The following is a 21,155-nucleotide window of genomic DNA, read 5'->3' on the forward strand; positions in this document are numbered from 1 at the left end:
TACTAGTCCCGTGTGAATAGGGTTAAGGATAGTCTTTTTGGCCGTTTCCTTACGCTTTCTTTGTGTTGGAATTTTAAATTCCGGTTGATTTACGAGAACTATGGTTAACTGCTCCTCAGATCTCTGCAGGGTAAATCCAGACAGCTAGCTAGACTATCTGTGCAATCTGAGTTTTCTGTTGCACGCCTAAAACAACCTTTGAACGTACACATGTTCCACCAAAACAAGTTCCTTCCCGAGGCTATTTTGCAGAGGCTCTGCTCTGTCCGACACTTAGCACCGCCAAAGACGATTGTGATTGGTTTAAAGAAATGCCAATTGGTTTATTGGCATTTCTTTAAAAAAACCTTGTTTTTCATAAACTGCATGTGTTATGTGTGCAAAAATCTTAACGTGTAAAGTAACTAGTAACTAAAGCTGTCAGACGAATGTAGTGGAGTAAAAATTACAATATTTCTCTCTGAAATGTAGTGGAGTAGAAGTAGAAAGTGGTACGAAAAGAAAAGACTCAAGTAAAGTACAAGTACCTCAACATTTGTACTTAAGTGCAGTACTTGACTAAATGTACTTAATTACATTTAGAGGTGTTGAAATTAATCAAATAATCGATGCATCGAATCGTGGACATGGACAATGCTGCATCGATAATCGTCAGGCTCATAATTGATTATTTCTGTTTACAATTTAATGTAGGCCTAACAACATTTCTGTTTACATATTCTGGTATGTTTTGCACATTCAGGAAGTGCCATGTGCTCAGTGCTGTAGTTGTATGTATCCAATTGATTTAGTATTAGAGCACTGCAGAATGTTTTGTTTTTGAAGCTTGAAAAGCTATGAATTAAATATCCTACATGTCTTTAATATGCAAGATGCATCAAGATATCGAATCGAATTGAATCGCTGACATGATAATCATAATCGAATCGGGAGATCAGTGAAGATTCACACCTCTAGTTACATTCCACCATTGCATACAAATTACAGTGCATTACTCTTCGTAGCTATATGTATGAATGGTTCATGAGAACAGCCTGCATACACGGCACCATTTATCACATTAAGTAGTTCCACTCTTTAATATGTGGAGTTTAAGGACATATCCAAAGCCTTGGAAACCCACAGGCAGCCGCAACAACCCCATGCATTTATAACCATACAGTGGTGATTTGGTCCATTAGTTAAATCAGTTTGGTATGCAAGCAGGCATAACATTAGCTAACTAGGCATAATGACATTATGGGCCCAGCCATTTCTCAATGCTGTCCAAAACATTTTCCCAAAATGGACAAACAAGACCACATTTCACATCACGGCCCCCGCTGGGCAGCAGATGCTGCTCTCAAATGTCAAGTTATTATTTTCACTCTCGCACACATTATGCTAAACATGGAAAAATAAGCCTCCGTCCGAGTGCCAGGTGAGGTCATGACTAGTGACCGTCTTGAGTGTCTGTAAAGACAGCTTCAAAACTGTCATCCATCTCTTCAGCAGAATGTCCTTACACAAGCACAAAGCTGGTAAATAAGCAACGGAAAGTGGAGACTGCAGTTGACAGAAGCTCAATAATCCAAGGTCAGGGCATTTAACTGACAAAGACAAAAGGCTTATCTAGGCACCTTTCGTTTGCCTCACATCACCAGTAATGCCAGTCAAACCAAATGAGTGACAGCTTCCACTTTAAAGATTTATGCTAATCTAAAAGGTTGTGTTGAGCTCGGGCTGCTGTTACGGTGTCAGGCTTTATGAGCATGTCAGGACAAAAGATGCCCAAAACAATCAAGACAATATCTCGGATATTTAACTGGATGCAGTTTATTGTTCTGAGAAAGGTTTGATATGTATATTCACAAATACAGTATATTCTGTGTTAAACATTGTTTCTGTTTACATAAGAAATACCATGCACATAGCTATCACACCATCAATAGCTCACTTTCAACCTATGTGCGGATTTATCCTTTTTCTTTTTCTTGAGAGCAGATGTTACCCTTAGCTTTCATGTGTCATGTGTTTTGATGTGCAGAATTTCCAAACATATCTCATTGTTAAATGTGAGGTTTTGAAGCAGGGGGAAAAAAGACATCTGTGACAAATCCCTCTGTGAATTTATCATAAAACAGCTGCAGATTATAAACAGGCTGCTCAGAGAGGGATGGGGCACAGCTGAATGATACAAAACAATCAAGTTATATGATTATTATGTTTTATATGGATATATTTACAACTTCTGGACACCATGACATGGATTATTTTCAACAGATATTATATATATATATATATATAGTAGAATCTCAATTTTCTGAAATAAGACTGTTTTACTGGATGGAGAAGATAATAATATAATAAATTATACTTTTGTTGTTAAAACTGTACTGAAAATGTACAATTTCAATTGTAGTTTTTCAATGTAATTTGCTAGTTTTCTATAAACCTCTCAGCTTTTATTTGTGATCCCAGTAACAGTTATAAATAGCCAGTGAGCGCCGGATTCGTCAGTTAGCACCGGGTTGATTAGTATGCACGGGCAGGAATGATAAACCAAGTATGGATTTCAACAGGGCCCAGTGGAAATGCTAAGCATGTTACAACATTATGCTAGAACGGCATAGTTGCTGTAATGCTTTCCATCCCTGCCCTGCCAGGAGCTGTGAGTGTGTGTTCACAGACTTTTAGCCTCTGTTAAGTGTCTGGAGGGAAAGCAGGTGAGATGATCAAGCCTGCAGTAGGGGTGGGGGTAAAAATCTATATAGCATAATATCGCAATATTGTCCGTGGCAATTCTGTATCGATACCAAGCCAAGTATCAATCTTTTATAATATAAATTGCACATGAGAATTAAACTAGAATTATAACATCAATTGCTTTTTTAATCCACTAGATCAGTGGTTCTCAACCTTTTCAGGTTGCGACCCCCCAGAATAATTAGTTTGGTGTTCGCCACCCCACCCACCCGCCCCCCTCCCTTGACGATGAGAGGAAGAGCTGCAAACTGGTGTAAACAGCTGTTTCTACACGCCACCCCCTGCTGATTTAAGTGATTTCTTTTGAATGCTTTGATTACACTCTGAGGTCTAAAGGCATTTTCACATATCTTCTTAAATCAAAAATGTTCATATCGAACTCAGCTTTCCGTATAGTGACGGCCAAATGTTTTCTAGAACAATGTGTAAAGAACAACCCTTAACTTATGATTGTGTTGTACGAATTGTTTCGGTGCTTGAAATGAGTTTACCAAAGTCTTAGGTTATATATGATTAAAATAGTAAATACATGTCTGAAATGAAATTTTGTAATATCGCTTTTTGAGTAGGGGTTTTGTCAAAAATTGTTTGGATGCACTGGTGCGTCTCAGAGGGTTAATACATGTAAACACTGATTTGCTTTAATGACTTACTTTTAACACCTAGTCTTGTCCAATGTGCTCCAGGCTCTGTGGATTTGTGATTGGTTTGTGACTTTTTCTCTCCCCCCGACCCACCTACAGACCCCTTTCTGTGTTCCAGGACCTCCTGATTTACAAATAAAGCTCTGAATATAACACATGAAATGTGCCAAACTTCACACACCAACGTAAAAACCATTCCCCAGTCTAAATTATGTTTTTTCTTTTGTTCTCCCCAACTATCTGGCGACCCCCAGAAATTATCTCAGGACCCCCAGGTTGACAACCAATGCAATAGATGGTGCAGTTGAGTTTATTTATTGTGTGAGAGAAATGTATCTTTTTAGATAAAACAGATGTGGACAAAGTTTTCTTTTGGGAGGCATAATTAGAAGTTGGAAAAAAAAAAGAATATCGCAATATGTTTAAAATCACAATAATATCGTATTGAGACATAAGTATCGTGATAATATTTTATCGTGGGGCCTGCAGTTAGGACTCTGGAATATGCTCGTGTGCTTTCCCATTCAGGCTCCTGTGTCCACATCACTCCGATCCTCCAGAACCTCCACTGGCTCCCTGTCCTACATCCGATACAATTCAGCCAGACCTTCCTCCACAGCGCTGTAGAGGAGGGTCTGGCTAGTCCACATAGCATTCCTGGATGGGAGAAAAACGTACTGTGGTTTATTGGCATTTCTTTAAACCAATCACAATCGTCTTGGGCAGCGCTAAGTGCCGATCGGCGCCACGGTGCCGCTGCAAAATAGCCTCGGGAAGGAACTTGTTTTGGCGGAACATATGCACATAGGGAGGCGAGCTCTGGAATTAAAATGGCTGTCGAGTGTGTGATGAGAATTTTTCTCAAAAATAAAAAATAAATATAATTTGATTGTCGGTTCTAGCTCGGAGGATGTTTCCTGAATCGACCGGATTTTAGGGGCCAACACAAAGAAAGCGGAAGGTGAGGGACATCCGGCAGAAAATGAGGGACATCCGGCGGCACCGGAACTATCCCGTAAATGAAATGTCGTCTATAGACCTGGGGTGACAGAGCCTTCTCCATAGCTACCCCCTACCTCTGGAACTCTATCCGCAAACACCATATTCTAATCACATGATTTGAACAAATCTGATTAATGTGTATTAATGTAATGTGTGTTAATGTGCGTGTACTTTAGTGTGTGTATTGTATGGATTGCCTTTCCTTTTAAACAATGTAAAGTGTCTTTGAGTGTTCTAAAATGTTAGTGACATTATTATTATTATTATCACCTGCCTGAAGAGGTTAGTCTCATCAGTTAGCATCATCATTTAAACAAATGAAGAACTCAGCTATATGCATGTATGCATTTGTTTTTTGATCTGACCGCCATGTTGCTCCTGTGTTCCTGCTTTTCATTTTTTTTTTACTACTTCTAGTACTTTTCTGTAAGACACTTCAAGTCACTTTCATTTAAAGCATGTGTTGTGCAAAACAAATATGTAGAAATATAGCTGTCACTGCTGTCCGTACAGAATGAGTCATAAGCACAGCAGTGTTGATGCCAAAGGATCAAGGCATCGGGGACAGTCCGCTGGGAGAGCACTTGAGCGGCGGCTTACATGTACAAACTGTCGTTTCAGGAAGATTGGGAACTGAGGGCTACATGCCATTGTGTTCACAGACGGCCTGATCTGAGGCTTCTAGTGGTCTGCCATTGTTTGAGTAACCACAAAGACAGCTTTTGTATGGAAATGCTAAACTGAGATTAGCTCCAGCAATCTAGCAGGCTACACAGAGCCTCCGAAGAGCGCGCAGTAATCACACAGTTGCTCCGATGGCGTGGAAAGCCCTGTAACTGAACCGCTTAAAACTAACTGTACGGCTGCTCGAGAAGAAACCCAAAGGAAATCTCCCAAGATTATCCAGCAATTGCACAAGTTAAGACGTCCAACAGCATAGTCTGAAAACCCATATTACATTGATTTTCTGCCAGTGTACAATACAGGAAACATATCAGTGGCTCTATTGATTTCAGTGGTTCTATTTTTGAAGGATAAATGGCCGTCTTGATATTAAGTACGTTCATGCAAAATCTCCATTTTACTCATAACCTCCAGGATCCTCAACATAGGCTGAAAAATGCCACGTTATACAGCGCTGTAGCTGCACTTTATTACAGTCATCTATCAGTACATGAGGTTGACGTTGGTGCTGCCATGCAGTGCCTTTACAACAATTTCAATTGCACTGCGGTATCAGATCATTTAGATTTCACTAACACAAAAAGGATGTCCATAAATCACCTTTCTTTGTGCACTCAAATTGTTTTCCCCCAAGCCTGATAAGAATTCCTGGTTGTTAAAATGGATAAATAGTCTCAACAATATATTCTCATGTGTGGCATCAAACGTGTGTGCATGGCCATTTGCATTTGAGGAGTTTGCATGCTGTGATTTGTGAAGCCGATAGCTCCAGCAGCAACCACTATTATTTGATGATTTATTGGAATTCTTTCAGTATGGGCATCTGCTTTGTTTTCAGATCTTTACTTTGGAGCTCCACGTGGCCCTTTCCTGTCGTGTATTTTTGCCTACGCTTTGTCACAACCATAAAGGAGCTGTCTAGCATGCAGATTTGTCTCAGAAACAACTTTAATCAAGAAGCCCCCTCAACAGTAAAGACCATGATGTCTGGTCCACCTGAACACACAGTATAGCCATCTGCGGCCCATCCCAGCGGTTTGTAGTGCATTTTCTAAATTAATTTGGCTTTTTACCCCCTCTGCACAGGAAAATGGGTCTGACCAATCTGCCATTCAAGGAAACACGATCCGCACATGAGACATGCTGGTCTGAATGAAGGGTAAAGTGCACTGCTCTCGTGAGCAATTTCCTCATTTGAGCTTTAAGTCAATAAGGTCAAACACAGGACATTAATCACCGGAGTTTGAAAAAAGAGAAAATCTCTACGTCTCAGTACAAAGAGAAGTGGCTCCCTGCTCAACCTATCAGCACAAACCTAGATTTCCACCCTTACAGCTCATTAAATCTGAATTGAATTTCTTTTCCGTCGCCTGTGTTGCAGATCTGTATTCACCTCGGGTGATAAAGCTCTTCTGGCTACCAATTAAGGGAAAACATTTACATGCACAGCCCAATTTAAATGCACCACCATCAGAGTAGACATGCACAATCACCTCCAAGTCTGTCTCATTCATCACGGTCTTACTTACAGCTGCAATCTCCGTGTATATTGATTGTGTCTGAGATCACATTGTAGCTCGGCTGGGACTACACCTGGGTTTGCTGTTGGGCTTTGATGGTGTGCAGCTGTCATACCGGGAAGATGTACCGACAGCACCCTGTGTAAGACACCACAGGTGAATGATTTAAGCCTCGAGCACATTGGCAGTCTGTGTACGGTATCGATGGCGGCATTGATTCTACAAGTATCAGTGTTGGATTCAGCCTTTAGATGTTGGTTGGCTGCAGGGCATTTGAGGTGTACACTGTCTAGTTTATGCTGTCAAGTGTTCCTGTGGTCAAAGAGAATGAAGTTTGCATTTAGAGTTGTAGACTTTTAAAACGGTTGGTTCGTCAAAATTACATTTTCTTTCTCTCACTTACCCCTGTTGTAGTTTGGAGACTTCAGTCTATGAATCTTCTGCAGCCATCCCAATTCAAAAACTCAACTCATCAATGTATCTCGTCCCAGATACTTGACCTCACTGTAAACTGTGTCATTGGGACTATTTCTTCGGTAGAAAGAAGTTCCAGTGAAAACTGTATACTGTAAGCACAAACTACATTTGACTAACTTGCATTGTATTGAGGTGGAGTTATTAAGTATTGTAGCTAATTTATGATTATTCTTTGCTTTATCTAACATTCTACACGTGTCTTAAGTAGAAGTTAAAAGGAGCCTATAAGCGACACACAAACAATAAACTAGAGGTTTTCTTTGTAATTTGTGTAAATTGATTATAATGTTAACATTTCACATTCTGCTGTAAAATTAAACCACAATCAATGAAGATTAGACAACTGGCCTTTGTACCTGTGTATAGCATGTTTCACACAGTAGCATGGAGACTAAGTTGAGTTCTTGTATCTGTTTTTTGCCTGTTATAAGGTCTATACTGAAGAACTCGAACATGCATATGCTCCTTTCTTTCATCCTTAAGGTAATGGTTTCCCTCTTGTTAGCGTTTACAGACCTTCAGAATAACATACGTAAGCTCAGTCATCTTTTTAAAATAAATACTTGCTCTTAGGAATCTTAGGAGCTAATTGAAATAGCTATGAATAGAGGGAATAGACGCTGCTGTTATTGCTCCTTCTGTTTTTTTACGGAGATCGTATTTAATGAGTGCTTTATGCTCTATACATTCCATGCGGGCTGTCAGACAATACATTTTGATTTTATGCATCGTGAAACAAAGAGTGCTTCAGTAAATTATTTGAAATGCTCCATCAGCAACATCCTTACAAAAACACTTGGTGGTTCAATGTCACAATTATAGTATTGGAATGACACAGCTGTTGTTACTTTGCACATTGCAAATTCCATTTGAAGGCAAGGCAAGGCAAGGCAGCTTTATTTATATTGCACATTTCAGCAACAGAGCAATTCAAAGTGTTTTACATAAAACATTAAAGAGCAGTTAAAAATGATAAATTTTTTTTTAAAACAGATAAAATACGAGAATAAAAGTTACAGTGCAGTATAAGAAATTAATAATTATTTAAAGAAAGGCAACATAAAAAAGAAAGGTCTTCAGCCTTGATTTAAAAGAACTGAGAATTGCGGCGGACCTGCAGTTTTCTGGGAGTTTGTTCCAGATATGTGGCGCATAAAAACTGAACGCTGCTTCTCCCTGTTTAGTTCTGACTCTGGGGACAGCAAGCAGACCTGCCCCAGACGACCTGAGAGGTCTGGGTGGTTCATAGTGTAGTAGCAGATCAGAAATGTATTTCGGCCCTAAACTGTTTAGTAATTTATAAACCAGCAAAAGTATTTCAAAATCAATTGTTTGAGGCACTGGAAGCCAGTGTAAAGACTTCAGAACTGGGGTGATGTGATCCACTTTCTTGGTCTTAGTGAGGACTCGAGCAGCAGCGTTCTGAATCAGTTGCAGCTGTCGGATTGACACCGTTACAGTAGTCAAGTCTACTGAAGATAAAAGCATGGACAAGTTTTTCCAAATCCTGCTGAGACATACGTCCTTTAACCCTTGATATATTCTTAAGGTGATAATAGGCTGACTTTGTAATTGTCTTAATGTGGCTGTTGAAATTCAGGTCTGGGTCCATGACTATACCAAGATTTCTGGCTTTGTCTGTTGTTTTTAACATTGCCATTTGAAGCTGAGCGCTGACTTTTAATTGTTCCTCTTTTGCTCCAAAAACAACCCCTCAGTTTTTTCGTGATTTAATTTAAGAAAGTTCTGGCACATCTGGTCGTTAATTTGTTCAATGCACTTAGCTTTTGTATTGGACTATAGTCCCCTGGTGATAAGGTTATGTAAATTTGTGTGTCGTCCGCATAACTATGGTAACTTATTTTGTTGTTTTCCATAATCTGAGCCAGTGTAAGCATTGTAGATGTTAAACAGAAGAGGCCCCATAACAGAGCCTTGGGGAACTCCGCACGTCATATTCGTATGCTCAGATGCATAATTACCTATAGATACAAAGTAATCCCTATTCTTTAAGTAGGATACAAACCAGTTTAGTACTGAGCTAGAAAGGCCAACCCAGTTTTCCAATTGGTCTAGTAATATGTCATGGTCGACGGTATCTAATGCAGCATTGAGATCAAGTAATACTAAGACGGAAGTTTTGCCACAATCTGTGTTTAAGTGGATGTCATTAAAGACTTTAACACGAGCCGTCTCAGTGGTGTGGTGTGGTATGGTCGAAAACCTGACTGGAAGGCATTCCGCTTTAGGGTTGTATTTTGGGTTTCTACTAGAACATGCTTTATTGTTTTTTTTTTTCATACTGTCTGTCTTGTTATACATATTTACCTTTTATCTTTGAAAAGCCCTGTCTGCTCTGATTGGTCAGCATTGCTGGGTCTTCCGCATCTGCACTCTCGGCAACTCGTCATTGCAGCCGGGAAATGACTATAACGGCACTGTAGTGCCACTTTTTACCTATATATAGTGTAGTTGTGACATCACAACTGTACGGAAGTCCTGACAGCTCATTTGAAGGCACAGTTCCTAAATACGGGCTGGGTGCATTTCTCTGTGGATTGAGTGATTTGATACTTTCACAGTATTTATGTAGAAATTCAATCTGCTTTATAATAAATAAAAAAAGGAATGAAAATCTCACTTTTTACAATATGGGATGTTTTAAGCTAAAATGAGACACATTTCAGTCAAGCTAAAATAAGAGCACAACTGCCAGTGTGTGAAAGTACTTCAACTTTCAGTCATGGAAATTCAAAGACCTCTTCTACTGCAGAGTCTGAAATGGGCAAATATGGGGATTTCTGATAATCCAGCCAATTTAAGCTTCGAGAAAAACAGCAAAAATGTGCAGGGAGACGAAGAGAGTGTGGCCTTTTTACTGTTTTATTACTTAGTTTCACTTTGAAGGATCCCTCAGATTGCCTCAACTGATCCAGGTTTTACTGTGGCCTGCCACCCAGGGAATCTTTAAATCAGGTAATATGTCAGCCCCATGAAAGGTTCGCTGCACCTGGCTTTACTGTAAAGTAGGCAATGAAGCTGTAAAGGGCCAAGCAATGAACAGGATGCTCCCTTGCACAGCCAGGCTCCAGACAGAGGATGAACCCAGCATTTACCTTTCTCTCCTTCCTCCATGGAAAGTGGAGGGTGGGGGCTGCAGCAAGGTCTTAGCGACAGGTCAGGACGCTTCAATCAGGGAAGAAGCCAGTGCATTAGGGAGCTGATGAGACTTTGATTAATCTGAATCTAAAAGCAATGAATAAAACATTGGGCATTACATTCAGACCCACTTGTTATTAAGATCTTAACAAACTGAATATGCCCAAGTTAAAGGTCCAATATGTAATATTTGTACCGTAATAAATCCAAAAATGACACCAATGCCTCATCAGATATTAAGGAAACATGTTAAACTGAAATACTATCTTTTCTGACAACAATGCTAATGTCAGTATTTTTTCTTTTTGAAATTTACATTCCGTGACGGAATTTATGTTTATGTTTTGGTCTGTGGTTGTTATCAACGGCCCAGTTTGACAGCCAGGCCAGGTTGCCAGATATACCTGTAAAATCGTAAACCCAGCGCGCTACAGCTGTAACATTGTTACAGCCATGAAAGCAGCTAACAAACGAACAGGATCAATGGACATAGATTCTACCGGACCTAAAAAAAAAAGTAAACGGCATGTTTCTAACAGTTGCGTGACCAGAGACGTAACAACCCCCTGGTAAATATTGGAGATGTATTTGAAAGATGGAGACAGCTTAGATCCCAAAAGGACGCAGAATTGGCTTATTTCCTCCTGAACAGGTAAGCATTAGCTTCAGGCTAATTTATCACAGCCACTAGGGACGGGCATTTTATGTCATTTCAACATTTGTGTACTCGCATTGAATTATATAGCTAGAGATATCGGGTTGCTTATTTCGAAAACAATTGAGACACAGCCAGTAAAGTGATCCCGACTGGTCCTGGCTAACGCCGCCATGCTAACCCTGTTAACTGCTAACGTTACCGGGAGGACCAGGCAAGCGGGCCATGGCTGTTTACAACGTGTAGTTCAGCAGCTGGAGCCGACAACGGTGAGTTATTTTAAGCCACGAGAGGGGGGCTGTAAATCGGAAAGAGAGGACTGTGAGTTTGCAGTGTGTTTAGCGATTGTTGCCGTAATTCTAAGCCAATGAAGTGTGTTCCGTCGGCAAGGCAGTGGTATTTTTAGTGTTTCGTATTGTAATTCTAAGCCGAGGAAGTGTGCCTGACTGGCATGTGGAGAGGACGCTGAGGTTGTTGTGTTTTTAGCGGTTCATACTGTAATTTTAAGCCAAAAAAGTGTGTCTGTCAGTTGGTTACAGAGCTCCGCGTCGTGTATATAGCTATGGCTCCGCGTGAGCACGGGCTTTTATGACTGTCGATATAGCCAGCATAACGTTAGCTACTCCGCTGTGCTGTGGAGTAATGTCTGGCTATGTGAGACTAGCATCTAACGTTAGCTACTCTGCTGTGCTGTGGATTAATGTCTGGCTATGTGAGACTAGCATCTAACGTTAGCTACTCTGCTGTGCTGTGAAGTAATGTCTGGCTATGTGAGAAAAGCGTCTAGCAACATTGCTGTGAATGCTGCGGTCTCAGCCTGGCAACCCCCGTGAACTTCAAGTCTGGGCAGGAGGGGGCGGGGGAAACGACTGTCCAGTATTTTGAATTGGTAGTGCAGTAACTATTTTAACCGCTAGCTGCCAGTATTACATACAATATTACATATTGCACCTTTAATGTAATGATAATGGTGAAGGTAGACTGATTCAGTATCATTTATAGACAACAGGAAACCTTGAAGAAATGCTTGTAGTTCTGTCAACTTACACCACATATCCAACAATACAAGATCACAGGTGCAGTATTAAAGAATTTTGTTCTGTTCTGAGGCAGGCAACTCCACCAGACAACCTAGACAATTAGATGTGACCATCTGCAGGCACCCTGCATTCCCTGGCACCCAGATTGGTGACACATGTCAAAATGGCATGCATGTGGCAGTCTGTTGATTTACTTGTGTTTCTGTTCACAGATGCTCAACCTTCTCACATTGTATTAAAGATGTAAAGTTTAGCTTTCTTTACCGTTTAAGAAATAACTTAGGTGACATCTGAGCTTTGGGCTTAAAATAAAAAATGTGTTGCCTCTTCTTTTGGGGAAAGTTAAATGTCACTCAGCTCTTACACTTAAAACAATGTTAGCCTGAGTCTCAGGATGGCAATGCTGGTGAGTCTGTCAGTCCGACACTTTGGTACAGATATTAATGCTCCCCAGGGGATGAATCTTTATGATGTCACTTACGGTCACCAGCAGGTGAACACCTCCAGTGGTCCAGCACTTTAAGTTGCCCTGTGGAGTTTCTTGACAAACAAAACAGGGACCCATTTCAAACAGATCCATAGTGCTACTAGAGGTCCAATGCCACAGATTACTTTTAATTACATTACAACATACCTCTAAAATTAATGCTTGAATTCCCATCAGCCCCAGCTGTATCTTCTGACTGATGATAACATGTTACAATGGAGATGAGCAAACCCATGAACATACTAGAAGGGCACTCGAAGAGCCCAGACCTCCACCAAGGTCATGCCATATAAAGCCCTGTGTGGGACCGTTTCCTTGATCCTGCTCCCACTCGCACTAGCAAAAAATAAAAAAAACAGGCAGTACCTGGCGTTAGGAAACTGTATGTGCTGTTGGAACAAGAGCGGGGCTCGGCATATGCTGTTGTACGGAGTGGCATAAGCCACCAGGGGATTGGTTTATGCCAATGCACTGACGGACATGCCCCTCCAGAGATCGGCCCATGCCTCTGTACCACTAGTGGCATACTCTCAAACTATTTTTGATCTCTGCGTCACTCCCGTGATTCAGATCCACTCTAAAATTAAAAGTGTTCTTCCTTGGCCCATGCCACACTCTTCCACCAAGTTCCGTGAAAGTCAGGTCAGACATTTTTTATTGTTATCCAGCTGGCTGACAGACAAACAAACCAACAAACAGACAAACAGAGTCGAAAATATAAACTATAAAAACCATCAGAGCACAGTGAGTTAAAAAAAAGCTATTTTTTTCTAGCCAACAATATCATATAAGAAGTGCAAGTGTAGTTTTTCTAAAGTTGGATGGATTAAAGCTCTGTCCCAGGCAGAGGTGTATAGTCCAGGTGCCAGAAAGTAGAAATCCTGTCCAGCAGCTGTCCCAACCATCACTAAACCAGCTCCTCTACCAGGTAGATGAGCTCGTTAGTGAAAACACCTGTTCTAGATGTAGAGGCAGATCCAAAAACATGGCAGGATTTTTACTTTCTGGCACCTGGACTATACACCTCTGGTCCCAGGGGTAGTGATGGTCAAATGAAGCTTCGTGAACCACTGTCTTTATTTTCTGAGCTCACTAGATGGCGCTCTCCGTTCAACAAAGGGTTGAAAACACACTGAATTGCCATTCCTTTAACCTTTTCTTTGAACAGAGAGCGCCATCTAGTGAGCTCAGAAAATAAAGACAGTGGTTCGCGAAGCTTCATTTGACCATCACTACCCAGGGGTCAAGAGTTTGCAATGATTAACAGAAAAACAAATTAGAGTCAACTGCCTCCCACTAATGAACTAATTTCATTAAATTCAGTGTATCACTGGAGCAGGTACAGTTAGCCTACCTTTAGTATCTGGTATTGGAAGTGTAGCCAGCTCCATGTGATGGACAGCCTGGACCTTCCCTATTTGATTTGTTGATGGTTTGGCAAGACATAATATTCAGTTCTTTAGGATGTGAAGACTACACCATGTAGACTTTGGTAATGTCACACTGCAGAGATCTAAGGAGCAGTTAATCGGAGCAGTGCTCATAAATCCACCGGAGTTTAGAATTCCAACACAAAGGAAGCAGAAGGTAACGGAAATCCGGCCAAAAATAAGGACATCCGGCGGCAATGGGGCAATCCCGGAAGCGGAAGGTCGTGGATATAGACTACTGCACACTAAACACCTGCATCTGCCTGCGTAACCAACGTTGTCTGATAGACTAGCACCACCAACAGGTTCAATTTGTATCTACTGAAGCAGACATTTCTTTTGCACATGTATGCTTCCATCAGGAGTTTTGTGACTTTCTCTCGTGCCACCGTCGAGTGAAATGTTGGTCAACCTTCATATACCTTTATGGTTATCTACATGGTGCAATACTGACTGTGAAATGTGGTTAACTGTGGAGATTATAAACTCTTGGCAGAGGTCGGCACTGAGCCTACTGCTTTGTTGCTTGGCCTTTAAATCTCCTTATGCAGCGCTCTTCCTCCTGCTGTATATACATCACCCCCAGATTTACAAATCCACCCCATTCTATTTCCTCACACAATGGGTCTGGAGAAAAGTAGCTTGGATCTCCTAATATAATCACCACCTTCACCAATCTGCATGGATTTGGCTCAATTCCAAGATCTTTATAAACAATTTACCACTTGTGACTTTTACTTCCTGACAGGATTTACACATGCAGTGGAAATGTTAACTTTTTTCTTTTTTTTGAGCAGCATTCCACACCCCGCCATTTTGGAAATATTTGCAGTTCGACATCATATGTTTCAGCAAGGGCCAAACATTTTGGTAGTCCTCAAACTCGCAATAACTGTAAGCTTACACAGACTTTTAGTATTCACTTTTGGGTCGAGACTATGTCAGAGCAATAGACATAGAGCTTTGAGGAAATAAAGCTGTACAATGCATTGAATTACATTTTAGTATTATATTTGGTAAAGTCTGGGAGTAGAATAACACAAGGCCTGATCTAAAAGGGTTGGAAAGTTTAATCAACAAGATTTGTCTTTTTTCTTTTCAGATTTACTCTTAAATGTGCATCCCTAATGAGGCTACGCAGCAGGGCACTTTTACTTTTAATTTCTTATGAGGGCGGGTTCACAGTATATTGAATTAGCTGGGGTTTCTTAAGATGTTTCTCTCTAATAGTACAGTACACCATCTGCTATCACACACGCAAGAGCATTTATTCTGGAAAAAATATAATGAAGTTTTTCAACTAGTGCATGTTTAGTTTAGCTTGAAATGCTGTATGTTTGATGGATACTGTGTTTTAAGTCCCTGGCTCGGTTGCATGCAAATATGTTTATACTGTAGCACATTATCAAGATTAAATGATGCAGTTCTTTCTTTTCTTTCAAATATATCTAATAGTATTGCAAAGAAACAACAGATGTGTAAAACCAGTTCCACAACATACTTTCTTAAAGAGCTCACAATAAATACAAACATTCAAAATATGCGACGTAAATGTGAAGCTAGAGAACCAGTCCCGTCTAAAATGAAACCGGTTCGTTCTCTGGGGAGCTTCAGTGTACCATTTGAATCACAAACAATCTCATTAGATTTCTGTACAAATTCTATCTTTTCCTTGGTGTGGTGCTACAGAAAAAGGCAGGGGATTCACAAAAAACATTAGGATTTTTGGATTAGGAATATCCACATTAGCTTTATTTAGCGGTCATTAAATTCTCAATTTAAACAGTGGCTCATTGATGAACTTTTCTTCCATCTAGTCAATGTCATCCATCCCTCCATCCATCTTTGTCCGCTTATCCGAGTAAGGGGGGCAGCAGTTCCAGCAGGGGACCCCAAACTCCCCTATCCCGAGCCACATTAACCAGCTCCGACTGGGGGATCCCGAGGTGTTCCCAGGCCAGGTTGGAGATATAATCCCTCCAGCTAGTCCTGGGTCTTCCCCGAGGCCTCCTCCCAGCTGGACGTGCCTGAATCACCTCCCTCCTTACCAGATGCCCAAACCACACTCTACTCCGAGTATCTCACGGATGACTGAGCTTCTCACCCTATCTCTAAAGTAGACGCCAGCCACCCTCCTGAGGAAACCCATTTTGGCCGCTTGTACCCTGGATCTCGTTCTTTCGGTCATGACCCAGCCTTCATGACCATAGGTGAGGGTAAGAATGAAAACTGACCGGTAGATCGAGAGCTTTGCCTTCTGGCTCAGCTTTCTTTTCGTCACAACGGTGCATTCTGCCTGCATGTTTCTATTAATGCTAATGTTGTCCTGTTGATTACTTCACGTACTTCATGTTTTTTTGGCTACTGCCAGCCTGTTGCAATGTTGTTATGTCATTTTATAATAATGATAATAATAATAATAATTATTATAACAATGCATTTTATTTATATACAAAACTCAAAGACACTTTTGAAAGGAACACTCAAACAGTTTTTTTGAAAGGAATCCACACACTAAAAATCTGTATTATCATTGACATTATTTTCTAATGTAACATGTCAACTTTCTCAATGTTTTACCACGAGTCCTATTTAACGTTTCCTTGTTTTGTTCTTTTACTTTTAGGGAGTCTATTGTAACATCTGGCCATGGACCACAGATGTAAACTAGCCTATTGGCTAATTCTGGCATCTTTACAGCAATGTTCATTCATGTGCACTCTCCCCGTCAAATAAATAAATAAATAAAACAAATTGAACAGTAGTTGTCAAGAAAAAAACACTCTTGATCAAAGTATTGGCTGGACCGGCCAAGCAACTGATATCGTTGTCTTGGAACTAGTGAAGCCCAAAGGGAGAACAACAGTCTGATGAATACGTTGTGGACGGTACAATGAGGGGACTTTAAACAATACAAGAAAAAAAAGAAGGAATGATCCTTTTATGTCCCGCAAAGCTCAACAGAACAACACATTGTGTACTGTGGAATCCTGGCAGTATAGCCGGGTTTAGAGGTCAAATGACAACTTCAATTATAACTTTGATAATTACTGGACTGGAGCAATACAATGCTGGATGTTGACTCTCGCCGCAAAGCTGCTCCTTTAATCCCTCTTTTCACAGTCTTCAACAGAACATGGCACTCTTCCCTAATTCTCATTCTCCGCCATCCCTGCCACTGCCGGCGGGGACCAACAGGCCGAAACTCCAAACATCACAGGAACCTCCTAGAGCAAACACAAATTAGCTAGCTGTATCACATGTCTTATCAGTTCCATTTTTACATGTATCTACCAAAAAACCCAGAATGTCTTATAGCACTGCAAAGAGAGGAAATAACTCTAATATTTCACTCAATAGCTCAGAAAATGATCTTAGCTAGAGAATATTTCATTACCGCAGGTTTTACATCACACACAAGCTTTTAATTATACTATAAGACTATTAACCAGACATACATTGGTAGAAAATTATGAATGAAGGAACAGTTAATTAAAGCGTATTGAGACAAAATGCATACAACATTGAATTTGTGTGAAACCACAATTATACAGTTTTTTTCTCTGAGTGGTCCTGAAAAAGACAATTCCTAAGAACTCAAAAATACACACACACACACACACACACACACACACACACACCATTCGCAAACATTTTCTCAGTTTAATCCCCGGCTTCTTTATTTGGTAATAATTTGACAAATTGCTGGCTCCTGCCTTGATTCAACTTCACAACTGCAAAAAAATAAATAAATCTCACATTGCATTTTACCACTTTAGTGTCCTTTAAAGCAGCTGTTGAACTATTTCACAACTGGATTCCAAAAATGTGTGATGTATCAGGTTTGGTAAATGCAACTAAATTCTTGTGCAAACACAAAATATCAAATGCAAGAGAGAAAATCACAGATGTCTCTCTTGCCGTATGATATTACAGTTTACCTCTCACTGCAATTTCAGGATGAGTATTAAACTGTGACCCGCCTGAAAAGCAAAGTCACAGCTCAGCTCTCAATCACAGAGCCAATCCTTCAACAACAATGCCACCGAGACAATATAATACTTTTAGACGGCTAAAGGACATTTGTGGATGAATGAAGACAAAAGTAGTATCAACTGATAACTTTCTGGGATATCATATTTGAAGGTTTATTTTGGTGTATAAAGTTTAGGTTTAAAAATGAGGAGGAAAGAGAGGAGAGAAACTTCCCATAACCTAAATAGACCATCTTTGTCCAAATTCAAACTCCAAAAATTCTATTTATTGCAACAACATTAGATTATAAATAAAGTACACGTGCATATGTCCTTCTACTTTGCAGTTCCTGTCGTCCTAAAAGCAAGGGTCTGTCCCGTTGAAGTGTCCCTGGAGCAGAGAGGGTTGCTGTTGCTGTTAGTTTGTGTCCTATCAAGAAAAGAGGTGTATTACATTTCAGTGTGTGTGTGTGTGTGTGTGTGTGTGTGTGTGGGGGGGGCCTTCTGAGGCTTCAGCCCAGAATGTTTTTTCAAAAGCCCCAAATCTTTTAGGTTTTTTAAATAACTTCAACTTTGTGTCATTTTCCCTCAGCGGCAAATTAATGAAGCAATAGTTCTATTACTGGGGAAATATCGCCGTTCATTCTGTGATCTCTAAAAATAGGTTTCAAGATCAGTAATGCTGTTTACGCCAAATTCCTACCCTACCTATGCTATGTAACGTAAAGGTAGTATAATCAGACAATTGTTGCCTCTTTTTAGGTGTCAGGATTCGTTGTGTTCTGGTTTCAGAATGATGAAGACAGCTGGAGAACAGTTAGATACTAAACAGGATGTAGGCTCTACAGGATGATTATTTCCCTTGGCAACTATCATGTTTTTCCCAAATGATGTACAGATTTTTGTCATTCCATTATGATATGGCTTGAAAAATAGTGCATATAGCTGCCGTAAATGGAGCATGCTCCAAGACAACCTCTAGGTTTGTGCTGAGCCCCGAATGTTTACAACCTCTGGCTCCGCCCCTTTCCCCTTTAAAAACACAAAGTATTCAAACATTAGATGAATTTAAAGCACATACTGACAGTAAATAGGATCACCTTACCATATTGAAGTCATTAAAAATAACATGTCAATGCTAACAGTGACTCAGTGCTTCATAAACCAGAGCTTGATATATTTTTACTGTACAACTTCCTTGAAATTGCATGTCGGGTAATCTAAAGGCGCTGACACACCAACCCGATAATCGGCCGTCAGGCAGTCTGGCGAGGTCGGTGACTCGAGTCTGTTCGGTGTGTTCTGTGCCGTCGTCAGTCGGAGGAGCTGTCGGCCTTCATTTGGTCCGACCTGACTTGCTGGGTCGGAGGGCGGACAGTCGGACTCAATGACCAATCCGAGATGGATGAGCGGGATGAGCGGGACTAACGCCTCTCAAAATTTGACGAAAATCTTTTAAACTGACCTTTGTCGATCTGTAATGAAGACAGATTCAGCGACTGCACGGCCTATTTCTCGCTTAAAATGTTTTCAGAAACACGTTTCGGTGAACTATCTTCGTAAAATATGAGATCGTATTCAGAAAGAAGCCGCCATTATGCCCGGTTGAAAAATCCGGGAGCAGCCAGACCCACGTGACGCGTTCGTCCAATCGGTTGCCCGTTTAAATTTTTTGGGCGACAATACAGATTACGTCTCGCTCACGCGCAGAACGTACGCTCAAGTCGGCATCACTTCAGTATGTTCTCAGGCACTTTTTGGACCTTGGGGAGCCGACTGATCAGTCCGACTGCCAACGACTGCCAACGGTCGGCCGTCGGGTTGGTGTGTGAGGGGCTTAAACTGTAAAACTGACTTTTTGTTGCTCTCCAGCAGAATACACTAGAACACACACACACACACACACACACACACACACACACACACACACACACACACACACACACACACACACACACACACACACACACACACACACACACATTAACCTAGGGGGAGTTCATGTTTTAATTGCTGACACTATACCTTCTGGCTCTCTGAAGCAAATGGGTCCCCTTGCAGGATACATAATCCATTATCATAAATCAGATGCACCAACACAGACAGGTGCTGCATGAATAATTAAAGGTCGGTACATTAGCACTTGTGTGGAGGTATGTGTTTGAGCCGGCATCATTGAACAGGCTAAAAGCACCGCAAAACCCCTCCATCCACATTAAACAGCTTAATGCTTTGCACTACAGACGGAAATGATGTACAAGTTAGAAAGAGGAGAGCGACCTGACCATCCTCCCCCTCGGAATGTAACCAAAACAGAGAGATCTGAAAAAGGAGGAGTATCCATGGGATAGATACAGCTCGGAGCAGTGTTCGTCCTCTGTTTGGCTGTGTGGTCCTATCTCTTGTGGTTGAGCTAGTAGCCTTGTCTGAACCTGAGTGAGGGAGCCAGGTTAGCCTGACTCTGTGATGGAGAGCCCAGGGAGCTGGAGGCAGAGCAAGCAGAAGGTCTGCTCAAGCAATAGGGGTTTAGCACTACGGATCTCCATTCTAACATTAATTACACTTGAGGCAAATTCATTTGGATTTGTGCCCAGTGAAAGATAAGCTTTTACTGCAGCCGAGGCGAGAGAGGAGCCTGAGAGGAGGGAGAGATACTCTTGATACTGCCCTGTTTGGCTCTGCAGTGGTTCTTTTTATCACAGAAAGTTTCGTGGCCTCTGATGCCACGTGTGTGGAATTCAATCAACCCACACTTTACATAACACTTGGGAAAGGCTTCTCAAAGTGCACAACTGTCTGATAGACCAGCGACAAACTATTACAGATGACGTATAGGACCAAAGTGTCCTGGTGAATTTGGATAGATTTCAGATGCTGAAGTTGAACAATTTTCATTATCCAATAATCGTTAAGCTATTTATCAACTCAACTCACTTTTATTTACATAGCACTTTTCCTGCAAGCATGCAGCCCAAAATGCTTCGTAGAGTAAAATTTAAACTCAGATGAAAACTAAAAAGAAGACATACAAATGAATTACAAAAAAATAAGCAAGACTAAAAAGAACAATGAAACAATACATGTTAAAATAAATAAATAAAACCAAGAATAAAAATAAACACCACTAAAAATGAACCAATGATTAACACTTTTAAATTAAGGCTGTAAGATTACTCCAAATTAAAGCAAAAATACCTAACATTGTCTCCTTCTCAAATGTGGAAAATGTAATGTTTTTTTGTTGTTGTATTTGAATGTAAATTGATTATCTTTGGATCCTGGGGTCTCATTTATAAACATGGCGTACGCACAAAACGGGGCTGAAAATGTGCGTAGGC

Source organism: Perca fluviatilis, chromosome 2 (genome assembly GCF_010015445.1).
Source record: "Perca fluviatilis chromosome 2, GENO_Pfluv_1.0, whole genome shotgun sequence".
Classification (NCBI taxonomy): domain Eukaryota; kingdom Metazoa; phylum Chordata; class Actinopteri; order Perciformes; family Percidae; genus Perca; species Perca fluviatilis.